This window comes from Trachypithecus francoisi, unplaced genomic scaffold (genome assembly GCF_009764315.1).
Source record: "Trachypithecus francoisi isolate TF-2019V2 unplaced genomic scaffold, Tfra_2.0 Contig01461, whole genome shotgun sequence".
NCBI classification, from domain to species: Eukaryota; Metazoa; Chordata; class Mammalia; order Primates; family Cercopithecidae; genus Trachypithecus; species Trachypithecus francoisi.
Genome location: NW_022681433.1, coordinates 18,959,021 through 18,984,018, shown reverse-complemented (window position 1 = coordinate 18,984,018; position 24,998 = coordinate 18,959,021). Strand labels below are relative to the sequence as shown.

Here is a 24,998-nt window from a genome sequence, read left to right as displayed (position 1 = left end):
TGGTGTCCTGAAGGAATGATCCATGCCCCTTCCTTCTTGGGGATGCAGCCAGGCAGAAGTGTGGGCCTGTCATGGGGGCAGCCACCTCCTGCGCTGGGCTGGGGCACTTGCACAGCTATTGCTTTGGGTCTCTCTCACAGCAGCTAGACCTGTATCCTACCTCACAAGATACCCCAACTCCAGGCCTAAGTGCCACCCCAACACAGTCCCATGAAAACACAACCAACAGTGGGGCTGAGGCTGCTGGAGATGCAACAGATGCCTGCCCTTGGTGGAGCTGTGCCCTAGTGGGAGGAGCTGGACACTCAAAATGTGGCCTGCACAGTCTTTTGCCAGCAAGGTCCCTCCAGCATAGTGAAGGGCAGAGAAAGGAAGACACGGAATTTTCATCCTGTTAAGACGCAAGTGGTATTTAAAACAAAAGTAAAGAGCCTAGGACCATCTATGAATTAAATTTCAGTATAACAAACTTTGAATCACTACATTTTTACTCAAAAGGCTTTTAGAATTCATTTACAACAGATACACAGTTCCATGTACTCTGTCTTACTGAAAAGGGGTATTTGTCAGTTTTCCTGTTATGCTGGAATCCTAATCTACTAAATGATGAGAACTCATGGACCACTGGTAGCCATTCTCGTATGAAGCAGTTTGGATGTGAGGAGATCTTCTGTAATGGAATACAGCCTGCTGTTTTAATCTGATACTGCACCAAGATGCGAGCTCTTGTACTACTGATGATAAGCGTCTCTCAGGGTGGACGCCCCGGAATTTGTAGCATACAGTTAAGGGGCTTTGCCTTTGAAACATTTTCTTCACAGTGATTTGCCAGAACTAGTTTGGCAGCCTTTGCAGTATAGAGCAGAGTTTAATTCTGTTTAGATTCCAGCTGAATACGGCTTTGTTTTACTTTGAAAGCAGGCCCACTTCAATAGTGGCATTTGATCTGAGCTAAGAAATGTCTTAAGTTCCCCGGTTTCATCAGCTCGTAACTGAGTTCCCACATCCCACATAAACAGAGTTATAAAAATAAGACCTTTCGGAACGGTAGAAAGAGACATCAGGATTTGTGCACGCACCATTTCCTGGACAGTCAGGGGTCTGCCTTATCCTGAACCCCCTGCCTGAATACAGGTCTTCTGGCACACACATGCCCCGTGGTGTCTTGCTCTTTAATTACAGGTTTGGGTTCAGGACTACACCTCAAGACATGCTAAATAAATTATCTCCACCTCACACCTTTCATCATAGGTTTGCAAGTCTATGGCTGACTAAGACCTACAATTCTACTGTTGTTTGAACACAATTGCTGAATTCCTGCTAATTCAACCTAACATTAAGTCCTTATTACCATTTCACTCATTCATCTGGAATAATAAAATACAGCATTTCATCTTAAGCTCTGGAATTATATCCTCTTCCTTTTAAATTGAAGTTTTCTTCTTCCTAAGGGATATTTGTCAGACGGATAAAAGCTTTCACACTTCCGTCGATATTTAGCATGTGGATCTGATTTCAAAAGCAAACCATGAAACATCTTTGTAGTTATCCTTTTATTATGGTGAGAGACACAGATTTCAAATCCCATTGCTATCCCAAGGCATGCCTATTTAAACTTTCCTCGAGTTAGATAATCTCAGTGATCCCATACAAAAGACAAAACTTGGAGCCAGCAAAGCAGCCTGTCAGGAAACCGATGGCTACGGCCACTTGCTGTAGACTCCACAGAATAGAAGGCTCTTGGACCATTTGTACTTGCCTACAGCCCTTCTCTCATGTCATGATTTTCCAGGGCCAGAAATGGAAAGGTAGCAACCAGCCACTTTATTTTCAGTTTCGAACACAGGACAGGGGCTAGTGTAGAGCAAGCACTCATGAACTGAGTGCTAGATATGGAATAACGGAACTAACCATGTCTCGTAATTACAGTCTTCTTAAATTTTTTTAGAGACAAGGTCTCACTCTGTGACTCAGGCTGGAGTGCAGTGGCATGAGCATGTCTCACTGTAACCTGGAGCTCCTGGGCTCAAGTAGCCTCCCACCTCAGCCTCCTGAGTAGCTGGGACTACAGGTATGCACCACCATGCTTGGCTAATTTTTAAAATATTTTGTAGAGATGAGGTTGTTTCCCAGGCTAATTTTGAACTCTTGGCCTCAAGTGATCTGCTTACCTTGGCCTCGTAAAGTGGTGGGATGACAGGTGTTAGCCACTGTGCTCAGCCAACTATACTCTTAAATAGTATACCATTTCTTCATGTCCACCTATACATGTAGAAATGCATTTAGCTAAAATTTATTTTAAGATGATTTTATCACTGGAACATTATACAGTTGACTCTTGAACAACACAAGTGGATCCATTTATATGTGGATTTCTTTCCATGAATACAGTCGAATACATATTGGCAGATTCTGCATCCACACCCAAACACAGGTGGGAAATACAGTGGGGATGTGAAACCTGCATCTACGGAGGGCCGAATTTTCCTATCTGCAGGTTCCACAGGGCCAGTCACAGGACTTGAACATGCTCTGATGTTGGTATCCATGGTCAGGGGGTGGGTCCTAGAACCAATTCCCCCACAGATACTGGGGAACACTATACAGTAGTCCTCCCAACTCAAGTGAAATGGTAATAGCAGTTTTCCTATCCATGGTTTCAGTTACCTGTGGTCAACTTCAGTCCAAAAATAGGCAGGTGTACTATAACTACATATTTTGAGAGAGGGAGACACCACATTCATAAAACTTTTATTACAGTATATAAGTTGTCCTACCTTATTGCTGTTAATCTCTTACTGTGCCTAATTTATAAACGTCACTTTATCATAGGTATGTATGTATAGTATATATAGAGTTCAGTACTATCGGTAGCTTCAGGCATCCACCTGGGGTCTTGAAACATATCCCTTGAGAATAAGGGGGGGACCCTATAAACCACGAGTATAGAAATGCAGCCTATCACTTTGACATGTGTTATAAACTTCCTAAGGGCATGGCCGACATACTGTGCCCACGTCTGGACTTACTGCAGCACTGGAAGCACAATGGGAACTCAACAGCGATCTGGCGAATGAATGGATGGACAGATGGACACCATGGGATTCCTTCACAATGATACTCAATGTTACCGACAACTGGACACCTGACTGAGATGCAGAGCCCAGGAATAATAATTCTGGTTTATAAGATTGGTGTATTGGGTTGTACTACAAGTGCAATTTCATATAAGTAATTTATTTTTGACTAGGGAAGTGAGTGGTATTAGGTTAAGAATGATAGCAAAATATATTAAATACACTGACTGTGTACCAATGATGATGTGACGCTGTCCGAGAGAGGACATTTCAAGGCCACCACACAACCACCATCCAAAAAGGCCTCTGACATGGAATAATCCTATTCAGCCCTTCAGAGGTCTCTGACATGGAATAATCCTATTCAGTATTTCAGAAGCATTTTTCTTTGCTGGATTCTTTTGAGCATTCTACCATATCTGTTTTGCAGATAAGAAGACACTATGGTGTTAAAAACAAATTTGGATCTTAGGCTATAAATGGTTTTTAAAAACAGTTATTTAACTACATTATTTGCTAGTGTAATCATGGGATATTTCTCAGGCTAATTTTGGGACCACATCTCCAGGTCTGGACCATGTAGAGAGTCTGAGCAGGGCTTCCTAGAGTATGCTTTCTGTCTCCTTCAAGCCTTAGAGACTCTAAAGAAACAATGGGCTAGTAATACTGCACGAGCTCAGGTAATCTTGTCGTTCACACTTCCACCTGTTGTAATCAGGTAACAAGGCAGGAACAAGCAAGTTCCTGAGCTTGTCTTCACAGAAAGACCATTCTGAGTTCTCACATTCTCTGTGTACAATATCACTGGTCTGCTAAATAAGATACATTAAACACTCCAGAAGTGTTTAATGATTTAACCACAAAATAGAGCAAAGAACATATTCTCCTGTTGGCCTCTCACATCCATGTTCTCTCTCTCTCTCTCTCTCACTCACTCTCTCTCTCTCTTTCAATATGTGTGCATGTTCCATGCATCACTGGGGACTAGTGCTTCTAAACGATAAAAAGTGCCTACTGACAGTTTACCAAAACCCATGAAACAACAATGCCTGACAGACAGGTATTCTCGATTTGGAATAGAAAGTGTTGTTAAGTCAAACAGTTACTGTGGTGGACACACTCTCACAAGGCCCCCATGACCTGTCCTCCTGATGGTCACATCTTTTTGGAATCCCCTCCCTTAAATATAGACAGAAGCTGCTCCTTGCTCCTAACCAACCAAATATGGCAGTGGTTTTGGATGTCACTCCCATGAATACATCATGTCATCCAAGATGTCTCCATCTCGCTAGCAAGCTCGCTCTAGAAACACTCCTTGGTAGCTAGAGGAAGAAGATGACCCTGTCGGGAAAGCCCACTGTCAGAGGTCTGGGGGAGGACCCCGGAAACTGGGGGGCCCTCTGGGACCTGTGGGTAGCCTATAGCCAGCTGGTAAGAAGCCTGTCCTCAGTGCCATAACCGTAGGAAATGAATTATGCCAATAACCTGGGTGATGCAGCCAAGCCCCCAGATGAGACTGCAGCCCTGCCAACACCTTGCCTGCAGCCTTATATGACCCCCAGGCATAGGAACAGCTATACTGTGTTGACTCCTGATCCAAAGCAACTGTGAGATAGGCACTGTTTTAAGCCACTACATTAGTAGAAATTTGTTATACAGCAATTGAAAACTAATACCAATATCTATTTCTTAAAATGAGAGTTATGTTAAAAATCCTATTTTGAGAATAAACTCCTGAAAATATGGAAGGTGTATAAAGATATACCTTGTGTCTTTGTTGAAGTCTCATGCTGTCACCCAGGCTGGAGTGCAGTGGCGCGCACTTGGCTCACTGCAACCCCCACCTCCCAGGTTCAAGTGATTCTCCTGCCTCAGCCTCCCAGGTAGCTGGGACTACAGGCACGTGCCACTGCGCCCAGCTAATTTTTTTTGTATTTTTAGTAGAGACGGGGTTTCACTATGTTGCCCAGGCTGGTCTTGAACTCCTGACCTCGTGATCCGTCTGCATCGGCTTCCCAAAGTGCTGGGATTACAGGCGTGAGCCACCACGCCTTTGTAAATATTTCTTTTTGTAAATATTACCCTTTGTAAATATTTCTTAATTTTTTTGTAAATATTTTAACAGCTTGTATTTTATAAATAGACTTGAAAAGAGTGATTTGCCAAGGTTAATGGCAGGGAGTAGTAAGTGTCCCTTCCTTCATTTTCCCCTTTTTTCCTTTTAGAAACAGAATCATACCCTTTTCCTGCTAAGTGTGAACAGGGCTCTCAACTGCTCTGGCAGTGACTGCGTTTCCCAGATGCCCCGAGGCATGTGGCTGTGCGACTACAGTCTTAAAAATGGCTGTGAGTAAAGGTGACGTGTGCAGCTGGGTTCTGCAAAAGGAAGCTGCTCGCCCTCCTTGTCCTATCTCCCCTTTCCTGCTAGCTTTGAAAAGGTGAAGACTGGAATCACCACCTTGGACTCAAAGGGGAACACCACATGTTGATGAAGCTACCAGCTCACTGGTTCTATCTGCTGGCTTGATAGGCAAGGGGAGGCCAAGTTTATACCCGGCTCGATTTCATATTACTGACACCAAAACTGACGTCTATGCCATGTTCATGTCTGTATGTATGACACCTGTAACTTTTAACTTTGTTTCTACCGTGTCTGCTAAAATACATATCAAAACACACCACAGAGCTATTTTTACAGCTGAAAAGAAAGTTCTTACACAAGCTATGATAAGTAAATACCATAGTTTAAAACGTTGACCAGGCACAGTGGCTCATGTCTGTAATCCCAGAACTCTGGGAGGCCAAGGAGGACAGATCGCTTGAGCCCAGGAATGTGAAACCAGCATGGGCAACATGGTGATAACCCATCTCTACCAAAAAAACAAAAACAAAACAAAAACAACCCAAACATTAGCTAGGCGTGGTCGCCCACCTATAGTCCCAGTTACTCAGGAGGCTGAGGTAAGAAGGATCACCTCAGCCTGGGAACAGAGGCTGCAGTGAGCTGAGATCACACCAATATACGACAGCCTGGGTGACAGAGTGACTCTGTCTCAAAAACAAAACAAAACCCCACACAAAGTAGTATGGCAGGTGCAATGTTAACGACACACAAAATATTAACTAGGAGCACACCTCTTCAGTATGCTAACTTCGACTGTCAATGTAATTTATACGAAATATTTAAAAACCCCTGGGAATACAGGATTGTGTCTAGTAAAGCAAATCTATTAGCAGAGCAGGGATGTAACTGACTCAAATGGAAATGACATTTATTAGATGAGACACAGAAAGGTAACATGGATCTAATTAAGACAAATGAAAAACAAAAACCACAGAACAGGAACCAACAATTGCTTGCTCTTTTTCTTCCCGGTCAAAACTCCTTAACATTGCTTTTTCTCTCTCCTCCACCATCTGCTGAGAAAACGGAAGATTGCCCCGTCATTCTAAAGGAACTCAAGCTAACACTGGGAAAGTGTCAGAGAAGTAACACAGAAAATAAGGACGTCCACGCTCAGGAGTCAGACCAGGACAGCAAGAGGGCCTCTGCAGGAACAGGTACTGTGTCTGAACCCCGATCAGGCAGCTCTGGGAGTCAATGAAACCCCCGAGGCACACGACAAGAAGGGCTCTGTTTTTGTTTTCATGATAATCATAAACCCTTAACTAAAGGAGGTGTGTCTGCATAGGATCAGAGAAAATCTGTGAAAGGAAAAATGGAAAAGGACATGAGTGCCCTTTGTAGACCATGAGAATTTCTCTCCAGGCAGAGAGCACAACAAAAAGTGATGGAGAAGGGACAGTAACTTCTCCATGGGAAGGAGTCCAAGGGCAGGTGCATCACCCACAGACTGCACACAGGTGTGCAAGGCAGCAGGTGTGAGGGGCGGGCTATAACCGGGCTTTGTGCGCAGAGGCTCCATTCCTTTAGGGGCTCATACCTTTGGAGCCCACGTCTCCGCCTGCCATGGGGAATCAGGCAGCCACCTCTACCCTGTTCGGTAAAGCTGCAATACAAAATGGAGAGGGACAAATGGGACAATTCGATGTCACATAGGGCTGCTATGGTCCCTTCCAAAACTCACGTTGAAACTTGATCCCCAAAGTGGCAGTATTGAGAGATGGGGCCTTTAGGAGGTGACTGGATCATGAGAGCCCGGCCTTCATAAACGGATTATCACGGGAGTGGGACTGGTGGCTTTATAACAAGAGGAAGAGAGACCTGAGCTAGCCTGTGAGCACTCAGCCCCTCGCCAGGTGAGGCCCTGTCCCACCTTGGGACTCTGCAGAGTCCCCACCAGCAGGAAGGCTCTCACTAGATGCAGCTCCTCAACCTTGGATTTCCATGCCTCCATTACTGTAAAAAATAAACTCCTTCTCATTGTAAATCACCCCGTTTCAGGTATTCTGTTATAAGCAATAGAAAATGGGCTAGGACAAGGGCCTACTGACTTCTTTCATTAAACAGGCAAGCAGAACCCTGGAATGGCTTCCTCAGACCCTGTCCTGCTTAGACTTCACTTCCTGTCACTCTCCCATTGCTCGCTGTGCTCCAGACATGCGGCTGACTTGCTGGTCCAGCAGCCTCCGGGTAAGCTCCTGATCCTAGCTCTCCTCTCTGCCTCAGACGCTTTTCCCCCAGGTGGATCCATATGGCTCATTCTCACTTTCCTCAATGTCTTTTCAGATTATGCTTCTTTAACAAGACCTTCTCTGATGATTAAAAAAAGGGGAGAGGGTCAGGATGCTGCCTCACTTAGTCCTAATTCCAGGTGCAACTGGAACAACTGGTGTCACTGCTGTTACCCTGCCCCCAGGCAGCTGGGACGCCAGCATCGAAGTCTGTGCAGATGAACTCCCACTCCATGCCCTCTTGCTCAGTCAGGGCCTAACTCCCCTGCCTGCTGCCTCGGCCTCCCGCAGGTGCTCTCTGCTGTGGCTGATCTCCTGCAATCGGGCTGGACTCCTCACCTTCACAGCCACTCACCCCCTACCAGAGACCACCACTGCCCCTTCCCCATTAATCGAATCAGCCCGCACCTGGGATTATTTTAGTAGGAAGATTTATTGAAGAGGGAGTAGGACACACCAGTTTATTATTTTCTAATGAGTTTGTATTGTGCCTTTAAAGTCTTCATAGAGAAAAGTGGAGAGGCTGTTCTAACTTCACCTCAGCATTGGCCCTGGCAGCAAGGACCTGCCCTGTGTCTTGTGCGTGCTCTCCACCCTTTCCTCCATACCTCTGCACGGCACATAACCACTAGGCACAGAGACTTGAAATCATCCATCTTTCCAAACCTCACTGAACTCACAACTGGCCAGCACTAGATAGAGGGGACCCTGCCCTCATGGCCGCACAGTCACTGGAGGGGACAGACAGTAAATCCGGGATCACCAGAGAGTCACACTGCAGCAAGTGCTATGGGAGTGCAGGCTCTGCACTTACCGGCTGCACTGCCAACACCAGATCCCAAAACCACCCTGACCATGGCCACACCCACCTCCTAGGGCTACAGCATGGGCTACAGGAGAGAAGGGAAGGGAAAAGTGTGCACTGTGCTGGTCCTCGGGATGGTCCAGTTTGTCAGCTACTAACAGAATCACTTATAAGCAGGGCGGACATCAGACACCTCTTTGTATCAGTGACTAGCATGGTGTCTTCAATAAATACTTACACAAATAATGATAAAAGGAGTAAGAACATTAGACATAAATGACTGTAATGTGGAAACAATTTACATCTGTAAGTTCAAACTCTTTTTCTATAATTAACCAGTTTCAATAATCACTAAATTAAAAAGATACCAACAAATAGGTAACATGTAACTAATTTAGTGACTACACACACACACACACACACACACACACACACACAGAGGTCTGCATTTCTCAAGTGACAAAACAAAATTAAAATAATACTGCTATTAGCTTCTCATAAGCTTAGGCCAAGGTGTATGTGCGACATTGAAGAACGCATGCCTCCTACACAGACTCTTCTCTACCAGTCACGTTTCATCGGAAACCCGTCCAATGTGGTGTTTGCACAGCCACATCCTCATTTCAGTGTCTCTTACCTATTAACCCTTACCTAATATCTCTAAATGGTTCACTCAACTTCCTTGATTTGAGTAACTGCAGCTCCCCAAACTTATTTTCTCGTTTTAATGGTGAAAAATCCCCCTAAGATCCTATTAAAAAGTACATCCTATTAACTTTCCTTTACATTGCCTGAGAGGTAAAAAGCCAGACGTGCAATTGGGAGGTGTGTCTTACTAAGGATTATGCTCCTGGTAAGATGAAACTGAATTAATAAAGACAATAAAAACAACTTCACCTCCAGGAATCCATAACAACTGCCGCCCCTACTTCCCATGTAAAGGCATTCCAGAGCTTATTAAGTAACTGCACATTCTAAAGGCTAGCCCAGGGCTTGTGACAGTATGTCATCTGCAGGTCGTGTTTCTACGTGTATTTTGTTCAGAATAACTGATAGAAATAAAGACTGTGACTGAGCCACCGAAATGACTAAGGCTGCCTGCATTCTATCAACATGTGATCAATCCTCCCTGGTTGTCTCATCTGAAGAATTTCCAAAATTCCTGATACAACAGTTTTTAGCAATTTTTGTTTGTTTGTTTTACAAAAAAGAAACTGCTACAGTTGTGGCTGAAATATATGGAAAACTTGGGTAATGCCAAACAGTACATATTATGGAAATTTAAAAAACCTATTAGATAGAAACATTCAACACCATTAGTTAAAAGTAGTATTCACTATAAATAATGCTGCTGCACTGAAGTATTCTTACAATTATTAGTATAAACAGAGAATCAATTAGTATTACTTTAAAATGCTGTAATAATATTAGAGGTATTTTATATACAGAAGCTCTAGAAGAATAGTTGGCTTTCTCCTCACAGCTCCTAAGTTTGAAGGTTTGAGGTGTAACGTGGAAAGGATGTGTGGTGAGTGACAACTTGTTGAAGGCGAGGTGAGCTGATGGCCTCGTATTTCCTTCTAGATCTATAGGTTACAATGTTAAATCTAATCCCTCAGAGCACTAGCCAGAACACCCTTCCCAGGAAAGCTGGTCTCTAACTTCTATGGCAATTCAGTCTCCCTCCTCCTGGGAAGGAAGGGAGGCACTGAGTGTGGCCCGTCACAGCCCTTCCCTGCTCTAAGACAGTGACTCTTCTTTAAAAAATTGAGATAAACGTCACACACCATATAATTCACTCTTTTCAAGTGTACACTTCAATGGTTTTCAGTATATTCACAAAATTGTGCAACCATCATCACTAACTCCAGCACATTTTCCTCACTCCCAAGAGAAACCTTGGGCCCATTCGCTGTCCCTCTGCATTCCTCCTTCCTTCAGCTCCTGGCAACCACTAATCTCTATGGATGTACCTGTTCTGGACATTTCATATAAATGGAATCACACAATAGAGGTTTTTTGTGTCTGGTTTGTCACACCGAGCACAATGTTTTCAAGGTCTATCCATGTTGCAGCAATACTTCATTTCTTTTCATAACTAATTTTCCATTGTGTGGAGATAGCGCTTTTGAGTATCCAGTCATCTACTGGGTGGTTTCCACTTTTTGACTGTCATGAATAATGCTGTTCTGTACATTCGTGCATACATTTTTGGGTGGGCATATGTTTTCAGTTCTATTCGGTGAGAGTTCCCTACCACTCTTTTATTATATCCATCCCAGCGGGAATGAAGTAGTCTCGCACTGTGGTTTTGATTTGCATATCCCTCACTAATGATGCTGAGTATCTTTTCATGTGCTAATTGGGCATTTTAATATCTTTCTTGGAGAAATATCTCTTCAAACCCTTTGCTCACTTTAAAATGGGTTGTTTTACTAAAGATTAAACTCTGATCAGATACATATTCTCCCATTCTGTGGGTTGTTATTTCACTTTCATGGTGGTGTTCTTTGGATACAAATTTGAACTCCTTAAAATGAAAAAATTTGTACCCATTAAAATTTAAAAAATTCTTCCGTTTCTTTGGTTGTTTATGCTTTAGGTGATATATCTAAGAAGGCATTGCCTAATCCAAGGTCATAAATATGTATGTAAACCTATGTTTTCTTCTAGCAATATTCCAGTTTTAACTTTTAAATTTAGGTCTTTGATCTATTTTGAGCTAATTTTTGTATATAGTACAAGGTAGGAGTCCAATTTCATTCCTTTGCATGTGGAGATCCAGTGTTCCCAGCACCATTCTTTGAAAGGACAATTCTTTCCTCAGTTAGTTGTCAACTGAAGATAAATCTATGGGGTTTTTGTTGTTTTTTTCTGGAATCTCAGTTGTATTCCACTAACCTGTATGTTTACCCTTATGCCAGCGCCACTCGGTCTTGATGACTGTAGTTCTGTAGTCACCGCTTCAGTTGGGAAGTGTGAGTGCTCTAGCTTTGTTCCTTTTCAAGATTGTTTTGGCTATTCTGGGCCTCCCACATTTCCATGAGACATGTTATGATTAGATTTGTCATTTTCTGCAAAAAAGGCAGCTGAGGTTTTGATAGAGACTGTGTTAAATCCACAGGTCAGTTTGGGGTGTATTGCCATCTTTAACAAGAATAAGTCTTACAATCCATGAACATGAGACATCTTTCCATTTATTTAGGTCTTCTTTCTTTCCATAATATTTTATAGTTTCTACTTTACAGGTCTTGGATTTCTTTTGCTAAATTTATTCCTAAGTATTTTACTCTTCCAGATGCTACTGTAAATCGAGTGGTCTTCTTAATTTAACTTTTAGGTTGTTTATTGCTAGAATACAGAAAAACAATTTTTGCATATTGATCTCATATCCTGCAACCCTGCTGGACTGGTTTATCAGTTCCTTTTTTTTTTGAGACGGAGTTTTGCTCTTGTTGCCCAGGCTGAAGTGCAATGGGATGATCTTGGTTCACTGCAGCCTCCGCCTCCCAGGTTCAAGCAATTCTCCTGCCTCAGGCTCCCTAGTAGCTAGAATTACAGGTGCACACCACCATGCCCAGCTAATTTTTTTGTATTTTTAGTAGAGACAGGATTTTGCCATGTTGACCAGGCTGGTCTTGAACTCCTGGCCTCCACTGACCCACCTGCCTCGGCTTCCCAAAATGCTGGGATTACAAGCATGAGTCACTGCGCCCAACCTATCAGTTGTGTGTGTGTGTGTATTCCTTAGGATTTTCTATATACAAGATCATGCACGTCATCTGCAAAGAGAGATAATTTTATTTCTTCCTTGTAATACGAATGCTTTTAATTTTTTTCTTGACAAATTCCTATGGTGAAAACCACCAGTATAATATTGAATAGAAGGGGCAATAGCAGACATTGCTGTCTTATTCCCATCTCAAAGGAAAGCTTTCAGTCTTTCACCCTGAGTATAATGTCAGCTGTGGGCTTTTTCTAGGTGCTCTTTTTAGGCTGAGGATCAGCATTGACTCTTGATTCCTTATCCTCAGTTACTGCCAATGAATCCCGAAGTCTTGATAATTTTATCTCAATATATTCCTTGTAGCTTTTCCCTTCCATACTCATCCTCAATGCCCAGGTTTAGATCCTTATCACCTCTTGCCTAGACCGTAAGCCCTTTGGGGTATGTAGGGTCTATGTGCATAGATATTCTTACTTACCAAAAAAAGTTACATTCATTAAAAAAAATCAAGATGCTGTGTAAAATGAAGACTAGAACAGGCAGCAGCTACCAGAAATAAAAATATCCTTGCCAAAACCAAAACCAAAACCAAACCAAACCAAAAACAACGGGAAGAGTAGGAGGATAAAATCAAGGCAATCTCCAAGAATAAAGCAAAAACATAAGAAGGAGAGATAAATCAAATGGAGGAGCTTCTGTTTCAGCAACATGATGGGTTTGCTATTTCCAACAGTCCTCCTCAACGAAACAACTAAATGCTGGATAAAATATTTAAAAGAATTTGTTTTGGTAAATATGTTGCTGAGAGAATAAAATGTTATCAAAATGATGTAGATCATTCTAGCAGATAAAAAAAGATGGTTTTAAGTATATGGTCAGAGTCACTATATTTTTCTATTTGTTTTCAGCTATTTCTTGGATAGATTGTTTTCTCCCTGCCTTCAATCTCTGTACCCCCAATCCATCATCCATACTGGAACCTTAACTTTCTGCCTGCAGCTTATATCTGCTCATGTTGCTTCTCTGCGTACAAACTTCAAACCTCTAAGGCCTTCTATTCCCTCCCCAGACGTATACAGGCCTCTGAGCAGACAAAGGACTCTTCATGACTTGATCCCAGTCTGACAGTCAACCCCCAAACAACAGCCCCTCCCTTCTGTTCCAAGTTCCCTATCATCAAGCAACCAGGACTAACATATTCTCTAACCACTTTCTGCCATACCTTACTTGTTCCTTACTCCCTTCTCCCTACTGTGACTTAAGCTAGGGTAAAAATCTGAATCAGAAGCAACTAAGCCCAGATTAATGGTCATTTCTGACTCCATGAGGCAAAATTCAGCACTTCCCTATTTACAATAGTGTTCTCACAGCACTGCATTGTGTCATTTTCACACTGTCTTGTACATGTATATCATCCTGAAAGATGTCATTCAAATGAATTAACACACATGAGGAGAAGTGGTGGTGGATTAAATAAAAGTTGTAGTTTTAATGTTCTAAATAATTTAGTTCTAAAACATCTTTATCAGAAAAAGGTTTTATGGTTGACTTGGGAAAGAAAATAAAATAAGCAAAATCATTGGGCAGGGTAAGTTAACATGGAGATTTTTCGAACTGTGCACCATTATCTACTGGTGGTTTGTAAAATCTGTACAGTAGCCTGTGACCCGCATTAAAAAAAAAAAGATGGGACAGAAAATATGAAGTGTACCACACGCAGGGTGACTTTAGAAACTGAAACTTCTGTTTCAGTTTCACTCCCACATGTATGCACACATACACACCTAAATGTACATACATATATTTGTATAATAGATCATAATGTAAAATGCATTTCTTACTGCAGGTTTGCCCAAAATGCTTAAAAGCCAGTGAGTAAACAGTTCAAGGACAGATTAAAAAATCAGTGCTACTCAAGTAAAAAGAGAAGTCAAGGATATAATAGGTGAAAATGCTTAAGATGGGTGATCTCATGGCATATTCTGACTTTACCCATGGGGCAAGTGGGCCACAAACACAGCAATGGCTGCTGTGGCTCTCAACTCTGAGCACTTTAAAGTATTTGTGTTTCTCTAGCACGGTCGCATCAGATTGCAGGGCAAGTCCCGGCGATGTGCAAGTCTCTTCTGTTGCTCCTGTCTTCATGATGCACTTAAAATCTGGTTATCCAGACGTTCTTCGCTGAGAGTCGTCGGGGTTTCCTGCTTCAACAGTGCTTGGACGGAACCCGGCGCTCATCCCCCGTCCCGGCCGGCCGCCCATAGCCAGCCCTCCGTCACCTCTTCACCGCGTCCTCGGACCGCCCCAAGGCCCCCGCTGCCTCCGCCTGTCCTTAGCCTCCGCCATGACGACCGCGTCCACCTCGCAGGTGCGCCAGAACTACCACCAGGACTCAGAGGCCGCCATCAACCGCCACATCAACCTGGAGCTCTACGCTTCCTACGTTTACCTGTCCATGTCTTACTACGTTCACCGCGATGATGTGGCTTTGAAGAACTTTGCCAAATACTTTCTTCACCCATCTCATGAGGAAAGGGAACATGCCGAGAAACTGATGAAGCTGCAGAACCAACGAGGTGGCTGAATCTTCCTTCAGGATATTAAGAAACCAGACTATGACGACTGGGAGAGCGGGCTGAATGCGATGGAGTGGGCTTTACATTTGGAAAAAAATGTGAATCAGTCACTACTGGAACTGCACAAACTGGCCACTGACAAAAATGACCCCCATTTGTGTGACTTCATTGAGACACATTACCTGAATGAGCAGGTGAAAGCCATCAAAGAATTGGGTGACCGTGTGACCAACTTGCGCAAGATGGGAGCACCCGAATCTGGCTTGGCAGAGTATCTCTTTGACAAGCACACCCTGGGAGACAGTGATAATGAAAGCTAAGCCTCAGGCTAATTTCCCCATAGCCATGAGGTGACTTCCCTGGTCACCAAGGCAGTGCATGCATGTTGGGGTTTCCTTTACCTTTTCTATAAGTTGTACCAAAACATTCACTTAAGTTCTTTGATTTGTACCATTCCTTCAAATAAAGAAATTTGGTACCCCCCAAAAAAAAAAAATCTGGTTATCATCTGAACAGAACAAGAGGAGTCATAGGTTGTAGGTTAAACTTATAAACTAGTTTTTGCTAACCATTCTGAGATGTACCATCCTAGAAAATAAAAGACAGTACATTTTTGAAGTAATCATAATCAACAAATAGAGGATGTGAAAGTAATTCAGATTTCTGTGTTACAGTATTGTACCATGGTGAATTTCCTGGGTTTGATGATGCACCATGGTTACGTATGATGTTATCACTGGGGAAGCTGGGCGAAAGGTACTTTGCAACTTATGAACACAAACTATTTCGAGATAAGAAGTCATTAAGAAATAGGATTATGGCCGGGCACGGTGGCTCATGCCTGTAATCCCAGCACTTTGGGAGGCTGAGGCGGGCGGATCACAAGGTCAGGAAATCGAGACCATCCTGGCTAACACGGTGAAACCCCGTCTCTACTAAAATTACAAAAAATTAGCCAGGCATGGTGGCGGGCGCCTGAGGTCCCAGCTACTCGGGAGGCTGAGGCAGGAGTATGACGTGAATCCGGGAGGCGGCGCTTGCAGTGAGCCGAGATCGCGCCACTGCACTGTAGCCTGGGCGACAGAGCGAGACTCCGTCTCAAAAAAATAAATAAATAAATAAATAAGATTACAGTGTTTTGTGAATTCCAAGTCCAACAGAGTAGTTTGAGATTGACTCCACCGCAGTGATCATGTTTATTACTCACTCCTGATGAGCTTGGAGCTGAATTATCTTATTTCAAACAAGCAAACTCCACTGCACCTAGTGTTACTCTACTTGCCTTCAATACTGTGCTTCTCTAAACTGACTGTGGCAGCATATTATCCTGTAAAATACTTTAACGTATTTCTTTATTCATGTTCATTTAAATTAAATCAGAACGGAGTGTTCAACTTTTTCGAGGACACACTAAGTTTTAAGAGGGAAAAGGAGTTAGGAAAAGTGGTTCTGAAATAAACGTAAACTCTCATTTGATTTATAGACATCTCCTGCTTCCATTTAAAGGACTTAGCAGCATGAAAGGATTGTTTAGACGTACTTTGGCTTAAGTGGAAAAAAGTTATGGCTGCAATTGTATAAATCATTTCAAATACTGTTTGATTTTAGCTTTTAAGTGTCTGAGTTTTTCTAAATGTTCTGAGAAAGTCTGGTTCACTTTTCACTCTCCATAAATCAGCAAATATTTCAAAGCTTCCCCAAGACACAAAAAAAATACACATGTGAAAAGAATGATCGCATCATCACTAAGTTAGGAATTTGAAGATAATGTATGTTAAAGAAAGCAAATAACTGCTTTCTTTTAAAATTATTAAATATATACATTACAAATCATGATATGTGCAAGACACCAAGATAAACTATTCTAGCACATTAATAATCACATATAGTCATGGAAGTTGGGGGCATGAATCACCATGACCGTGCTCAAGCAACTGGCTGTGCGTTATCATGGGGACTCCTGGTGGCCTGGCCAATGGCTTGGGGAGCAGACACTCCCTCAAAACTCACTAATGAAAGAATGCTGAAAACACAGATTCCCATTGATTTTAGTCTATTTTTCCTGCTTTGACACATCCTACATGCAACTGATTTTATTTACACATATCATTTTTATCATATCAATTACCCTTTTTTAAAATTCCCCTTTCAAGCTCTACATTATTTTATTATACGACAATAATAATAATACAAGACATCTGTTTAGTGTTTACTGGGCGCCAGGCATTGGGCTTAAATGCTTTGATTATATATGATTTCAGTCATAGCCCTGTGACTTCGATACCACCATCTTACTGACGAACATCTCATGCCTAGCTCACCTCATTCTATAGCACCACTCTCTACAGTATGCCTGAATTATTCATCAGGTCTGATTCATCTCACCTTCCTCAGATAAACCACCTCTACTCATGTTGCAACTCCTCCATACAGAGCTTCAGCTTTGTACAACCTGTTTCCACACAAAACTTTCTCACTCCTGTCTTTGTAATTTGAATATGCCACTCTTTATCCTGGACTGTTCTCTTCTCTCAAGCACGCACACTGGCACTCTTTCAAACCATAGGTCAAATCAGAAACATTCCAACTAAGGATGTTTGCCTTTTCCATTATTATTTAGCAACAGTTTGAAAGTTCAAGCCATTGAATCAGCTGAGGACAAACAAATGTATAGCTATTGGAAAGGGGCAGCAAAAATATTATTTACAAATGTCGTGAGCGATGTCTATCTAGAAAACCCCAAAATTGTGGCAGGTAAGTATCAAAAATAGAATGCGTTCATTAGAATTTCCAGCCATAAAAATCAACAAATGAAAACAAGTAACTTCTTTATGTATCAATGATAATCAGCTAGAAAAAGGTGGGAGGATCAACGTCCCATTCACAGCAACAAAAAACCATAAAACAAATGCATTTAAAAAGGTGTATGAGGGACTTCTAAGAAGAACATTATAAATATATATGACACTATGCTAGCAATAGGCAGGTAAACTGAACAGTAAAGATTTCCTTTTAAAAATCCATCAACAATCAATTAAAAACTCCACAAATGATTATCCAGCCTGGGCAAGAACACCTGAGATGGAAAGCTGAGAAACAAATCTTGTTGCATATAAAAACCTAGTATCTGACAAAAAAATACCTTTTCAAATCAGTGGTGAAAAGATGAATTATAAGCATGTAGAGACACTAAATCTGGCAGTGACTCACGTCTGTAATCCTAGCACTTTGGGAGGCTAAGGCAAAAGGATCATTTAAGCCCAGGAGTTTGAAAACCAGACTGAGCAATACCGTGAGACCCTGTCTCTACAAAAAACAGTAATAAAAAAAATTAATCAGGCGTAGTGGTACATACCTGTAGACCCAGCTACTCAGGAGGCTAAGACGGGAGGACTGCTTGAGCCCAGGATGTAAGGCTGCACTGAGCCATGATTGAGCCCCTGCATTCCAGCCTGGGTAACAGAGTGAGACTGTGTCTTTAAAAAGACAGGAAAAACTAAAGCTGGTTCCAAATGTCATACTTTACATCAAAATAAATTTACATAATTAAATATTTAATGTGAAAAAAATCATAAATACTAGAAGAAAATATGGGCAAAAATTTAAATAATCTTAGATAAGAAGTTCTCTTTAAGCATAACAGGAAACAGAAAAAGTCTAATAGATTTAACTAACACTCTCAACAACATACAAGCAAAACAACAAAAATAAAATCTTTTCAATGTTAAAAAGTCGTAAAAGAAGATGGAAGAGAAATAACAAAATAGGGGAAATATGTATATCAAGAAGGATAAGTAACATTTTCATAAAAATCAATAGCAAAAGAAAGATCAACATAAACATGGGAAAAGAACAAAAACAGGCACTTCACTCCCCATATAGTTGGTAAAAAAAAATAAGGAAAGACAGTGATTTTACTAGTAATACAAGAATTGCAAGCACAAATAAGTTAGCATTTGTGGAGCATCAAATTGGCAAAAATTAAAATCAGCAGTGAGGGCTGTCAAGAGAAAACTACCTAACCTATTGCACAACTTTGCAACGTGTCTGGGAACATAGACTTTGCTTACCTTTTAGCCAAGCAGTACACTGCTATGGACTTATTTTAAGGCTAAAGTAGTCAAGCGCACAGAGTTATGCAGACCTTCTATAATAATGAAAAAGGAGCACACAACCTTGAACACGAGTAGGGTCTGGGGCAAGGTTTCAGAGCAAGCAGAGGGAATGTGAATACTAACTTCAACTAGGAGCAGAAGTCACACATGGGGCCTAGGAAGACACACCAGGCGTGATGGGAAGGCCACAGCTTGACACGCAGGTCGGTGGCAAGCAGACTGTCTGCTCAGTGCAAAGTATCCGCACATTGTGTCTGACACACAGTGGTAACGGTCTTAGGAAAATGTCTGATAAACAAAAAAGCACAAAGTTTAAACTACACATCTTAGTTCGGGCTGTTATAACAAAATACCATAGACTGGGTGGCTTAAACAATAGAAGTTATTTCTCATAGTTCTAGAGGCTGGGAAGTGCAAGGATCCAGGCACCAGCAGATCCAGTGTCTGATGAGGGCCTGCTTCCGTGTGGAGTTGGCAGTCTGCTCACTGCATCCTCACATGGTAGGGTGCGGGGAGAGAGAACAAGAGTGAGAGGCAGAGAGAGGGAGAGAGAGAGTGAGAGAGAAGACAGAGAGGGAGAGCGCCAGCACGAGCACGCCTGCTTCTCCTGTCTCCTCTTCTAAGGCACTAACCCCCTCGTGAGGGCTCTATCTTCATATCCTAATGATCTCCCAAAGGTCCCACCTCCTCACACCATCCTATTGGGGGTTAGAATTTCACTCATTTTCATTGACTGATTTATGTATGTTTTATCCAGGCAAAGAACACACTTTCTCTTTCTTTCGTGTCCTCCACCGCAGCACTTCCAGGGAGTGTTCTGCAGTGAATGATTGCTCAGCACTGTGAAGTCTGGTTATCACCTCAAAGAACATCTCTTTTAGGATGTAGCTTTTCTGAGGCAAGAGAGTTTGCATTGCCTACCTCCAAGATCATTTAAAGGAGAGGGAAAGTATTTAGGCTCTAGGGAAATGGATTTTATATATCTAGAACTAAAGCCATGATGACAGGAAATTTCTACTCTGAACCCAAGTTACGTTTAGTCCTGATCCTCCACCTCAGCTGCACTCTCCAGGTAAAAAAGGGCCCCTATGATTACCACCATCTCCAGGAGCCTGGCCTCCTGAATGGTTCACAGAGAACTGCACGGCCACACCACTGGGAGTCAACTGGAGGAGGGGGCGTGCAGATGTTTGTGTGCTTCCTCTTCTGATTTTAAAAGGAATACATGCTCATTAGAGAGAAATTGGAATATTGTGAAAAACAGAAAAAAGAATGAAACTTCCACCCTTAATCCACAAGTGTGATCAATATTTACTAATGTTTCAAAGTTTTCTTTGGTCTATTTTCAAAAGACAAAATCACACTCTGTATACTTTCCTATCCGTTTTTCACTAAACTTATTTATGAATTCTTTCTAGACATGAATGACTGTATATTATTTCATATGGGCCATATTAGTCAGCCTATGTGTTCCAATGTGATCACATGAACCCTAACATCTCCACGTTTGCTCCCTGAGCATACAACATGTCGTCACAGATCAGCAGGCCCGTCTGGCACTATCAGCATTTAGGAACCCATGTTCTCAGGACCTCCACCAACTGGAATGGCACTGACTGCTGAACCAAGGGCAGGAGATGTGGACAAGTGTACAGGAGCTCTCGAAGGCCACAGCCTAGGAATGATACACATCACTTCTGCTCACATTTCTTTGGTCATAGTGAGTCACAAGGCCACAAATAACTGCAAGAGGCATGGAGATGCAACTCTTCAATGGGGCAGAGATAGGCGAGCTGGATTACTAGTGAGCAGGCCTAGTGACAACCACACGACGTGCCCCAGTTTACCTAGCCATTCCCTGAATGTTGGATTCTTTCCAATGTTTTGTACATGTTATGATCATCGGTCACCAGGCTTTTTTTTTTTTTTTTAATTATACTTTAAGTTCTAGGGTACATGTGCATAACGTGCAGGTTTGTTACATATGTATACTTGTGCCATGTTGGTGTGCTGCACCCATCAACTCATCATTTATATCAGGTATAACTCCCAATGCAATCCCTCCCCCCTCCATGATAGGCCCCAGTGTGTGATGTTCCCCTTCCCGAGTCCAAGTGATCTCATTGTTCAGTTCCCACCTATGAGTGAGACCATGCGGTGTTTTTCTGTTCTTGTGATAGTTTGCTAAGAATGATGGTTTCCAGCTGCATCCATGTCCCTACAAAGGATGCAAACTCATCCTTTTTTATGGCTGCATAGTATTCCATGTTGTATATGTGCCACATTTTCTTAATCCAGTCTGTCACAGATGGACTTTTGGGTTGATTCCAAGTCTTTACTATTGTGAATAGTGCTGCAATAAACATATGGGTCACCAGGCTTTATTGGATTTCTATTTATTCCTTTAGAACAAATTCTTGAATGTTACATTATTGGCTTAAGGGAAACGTAAACTCTTCAGGTTCTTGGTCCCTCCTTTCAAACAAATTTATCCTTCTGTGAACAAATATAAAATTATCTATCTCAGTGGAGCAATCCTCCTACCTCAGCCTCCCAAGTAGCTGGGACTACAGGCATGCACCAACATGCCCAGCTAAGTTTATTTTTTGTAGAGACAGGGTCTGGCCATATTGCCCAGGCTGGTCTTGAACTCCTGGGCTCAAACAATCTGCCCACCTTGCCTTCCCAAAGTGCTGGGATTACAGGCGTGAGCCACTGCACCTGGCCAATGTTGGGATTTTAAAAAAATTGTTCTTCTGTTGTCATTGTTTTATTTGTATGAGCTCTTTATGCAGCAAAATATAAACCATGTGTCATAGATGCTACAATTTTAAAAAACCAATTTGTTTGCCAGTACATTTTATTCATCATGTTTCATGAGAGAAGTTCAAATCTACTACTCTTTGTATTTGTGATTTCTTCCATTTCTTTTAAATTTACCATCCTTCTCTAAATGAAAGAGTTATCTGTCTATAGAAGCCTTTTTTAATGGCTTATGTTTTTCCATTTAAATGTTTACTCTATCTGGAATTTACTTCATGACAGTAAAATAGAGTAACAGAAAGAGCTCAGTCCAAATGTCAGGCAATGTGTGCACTAATTCTGCCCGGAACACCTTAGATAAATGCCTTAATCCTCACTCTATTCTGGCCCCATAGCATTACTCCAAAGTTTGGAAAGCTACGCAAAGCTTCTTAGCTTCAGCACAAAACTGAACGGCCATCCTGGCTTCTGCATTACCCAGAGTATCAGGAACAAATAAAAAGAAAGAAATACTGTACTTCTATTTTGCAAGCTAACATAAAAACTATCTCACTTTCATGCCCTTCTCGTTGACCCTCAGTTTCTCCAGTCTGCCGGGTCTGGGGCTTTCCTCATCCCACTCCCTCGTGCTCGGCTGGGGCTTCCCACCCTCCCTGCACCCGCACTCGCAGTTCCACTGCGATCAGTCTTGAGACCTTCCACCCTGTGGACACCCATGACTATGGCAGCACTGCTGTCCTGCCCGTTCTCTGTATCCACTTTCTGCCCTCCTCCTCCCTTTTCTTCTGCTGAGCTTTCTAAAATCCAGTCATCAGCAAAACCACCTGTACTTTCCTCTGCCTTCTTTGAAGGTTCCTTTCACCTTTTTATTCTAAAAGAGACCCGGGTCTCTGCTAAGAATCATACTTCCCTTGCAATGTTTTCATGACACGGCTGTTTCTCCCCAGGTCCTGCATATGACTGGGTCTGAAGGCAAGTAGGTGTTGGTTCTGGTTTTCACTGCCAGTTCCTTCTCCCTCAGAACACTCCAACTCTCATTTTGCTGACAGTGGACCACAATCCTCTTTACCCTTCACTACTGCAGTCACTAGCAGGAGCGTCAGTCCTCACTCACTCCTTGAGGATTTCTTACTTCTGTTTTACTTCACTCTCACCAATCCTACTCCTGTTAGAATTCTGATGATAGCAATGCCCCAACAGCTAATCTTTCAAATGTTCTGTGTGCCAGAAAGAATAATGCCCTCTCCTCCAAAGATGTCCACATCCGAATCCCCAGAACCTGTGAATGTCACCTTATTTGGAAAAAAATGGACTCTGTAGATGTGGTTAAGTTAAAGATCCTGAGGTGAGAAGGTTATCCTGAATTATCTGAGTAGGCCCTAGTAGGAAACACAAGGGTCCTTATAAAAGAAAAGCAAGAAGTGGAAGGAGGCAGAAGGCAATGTGATGAGGGAAGCAGAGAATGCAGCCTGTGGCCCAGAGCCAGGGCACACCGTCCGCCTCATGGAGTGGGAAGAGGCAGGGACTGGATGCTCTTAGGGGCCTCTGGAAGAAATCAGCCCTGCTGACATCTTCCTTCAGCCCCTTAACACCCACTGTGGTCTTCTCCAGAATTCTAAGAATACATTTTTGCTATATTAAGCCACCAAGTTTGTGGTAATTTGTTACAGCAACAATAGGCAACTAATACTCTGGCTTCTCGACTCCTTGACCTTCTCTTCTTTTGTGAGGATGTTCTTGGCCCTAACTCAGCCTCTCACTCCATGGTTACAATCTAGGCCTTGCTGTTACTGTAACCAGAACCCCTTCATAATATCCATTCCAAGCATTCCTTTGCTCAATCATCACACCCTGTCTTTTCAGCTAATTCTCTAGTACCTTATCTCCAGTCCCACTGGGACCGCACAGTCCACTTCCCAAAGTTCACCAGGCCAGAGGTCCCTCATGTGCTCACTGTCCTCTCTGCCTTGTTAAATCCCACAGTCAGTTGTCATAGTTGCTCTGAATAACCCTCGGGTCCACGGCCTGCTCTTGGACTATACTCTACAGTCACTTGGCAAAACCACAGCCCTGGTGAAAGCTAGATACTGAGTATGGCCAGGAAAAGCACACAACCGTCCCCACAGCCCTCTTTTCAAACCACCAGCACCAACCCCACTTAGGCCCTTAACGTGGTCTGCAATCACAACTCACATCTCCACTCCACCATCTCTCCCACTCTCCTTTCCACCTGCTCCTCTCTCCTCAAAGGTCAGCAACACTGCCCCATGTGCACGCTCAGCTGGTGCCCTGATTCCAACTGACAGAGCAAAGCCCCGGAAGAGGACTTCCACAACTGCATCTACCCACTGCCTGCGTCTTTGTTGACACACTCTAACGACGGTTAGGCTGTCATCTCGGGGTCCACGGGCTAACCTCTCCACCTGTACAAAAATCCTTTCCCCTCGTCTATTCTCCCCTACATCACTGGCTTTTCAGTCTTAATAGATCTTTCCCATTCACTTACACATGTTATTCACCTCATTAAAAATCCAAATGAAATCAGTCAAGCAAAAAAACAAAAACAACCTCCCTTTATCCCTACATCTCTTCCAAGTCCAATTTTTCTCCTCTTGCAGGAAAACACCAGAAGTGCCTCTACTCACTGCCTCCAATTCTTCTCCCTCACTTTTCTTGATACCAACTCCATTTAGCCTTTGTCCCACCAACCACTCAATTGATAATGTTTTTATCCAGGTCAATAACGACCTTCACCTTGCTAAATCCAATAGTTGTTTCTCAGTTCTCAGCTCTTCTGCCCTAAGGGTACCATTTGATACAATCACTCACTCACTCTGTCTTGAAACATTTTCTTCAGCTGGTTCCAAGACATCACCCTCTTTTTCCTCCTACCTCATTGGTGTCTCCCTCTCAATTCCCCCCCTCTTTTTTTTGGCTCCTCCTCACTGTCCAGCCCTCTAAATGTCGGAACGCCCCAAGCCTCATCTTTTAGACAGATTGTTCCCATTTACGTTTACTCTTGGCGTTGATCTCACCCAGTTCCATGGCTTTCTGATACAATCTGTGTGGGGATGACTCCCAATGGGCATCACCAGCGCAGACCCTCTGAACTTGTACATCCAACTGCCTATGTGATGTCTTTTCTGGTTTGTTTAGTAGACATCTTAAACTTAGTATTTCCTGAACTGATCTCCCGCTCTCCCTTAAGACCTACATTTCCCATAGTCTTCATAGTCTTCTCCATCTTTTTTTTTTTTTTTTTTTTTTTGAGGCAGGGTCTTGCCCAGGCTGGAATGCACT

General features: G+C 42.7%; 1 protein-coding gene and 1 pseudogene across 5 annotated transcripts in view; one reads left to right on the top strand and one right to left on the bottom strand.

Annotated features, from left to right (window-relative positions):
• Positions 1-24,998, bottom strand: part of MIPEP (mitochondrial intermediate peptidase) — a 210,635-nt gene that overhangs the window by 86,087 nt on the left and 99,550 nt on the right. The gene's annotated exons all lie outside the window — the stretch shown is intronic.
• Positions 14,422-15,301, top strand: LOC117098572 (annotated as a pseudogene). Its single transcript, XR_004443471.1, has one exon. The product of XR_004443471.1 is annotated as a ferritin heavy chain-like (transcript).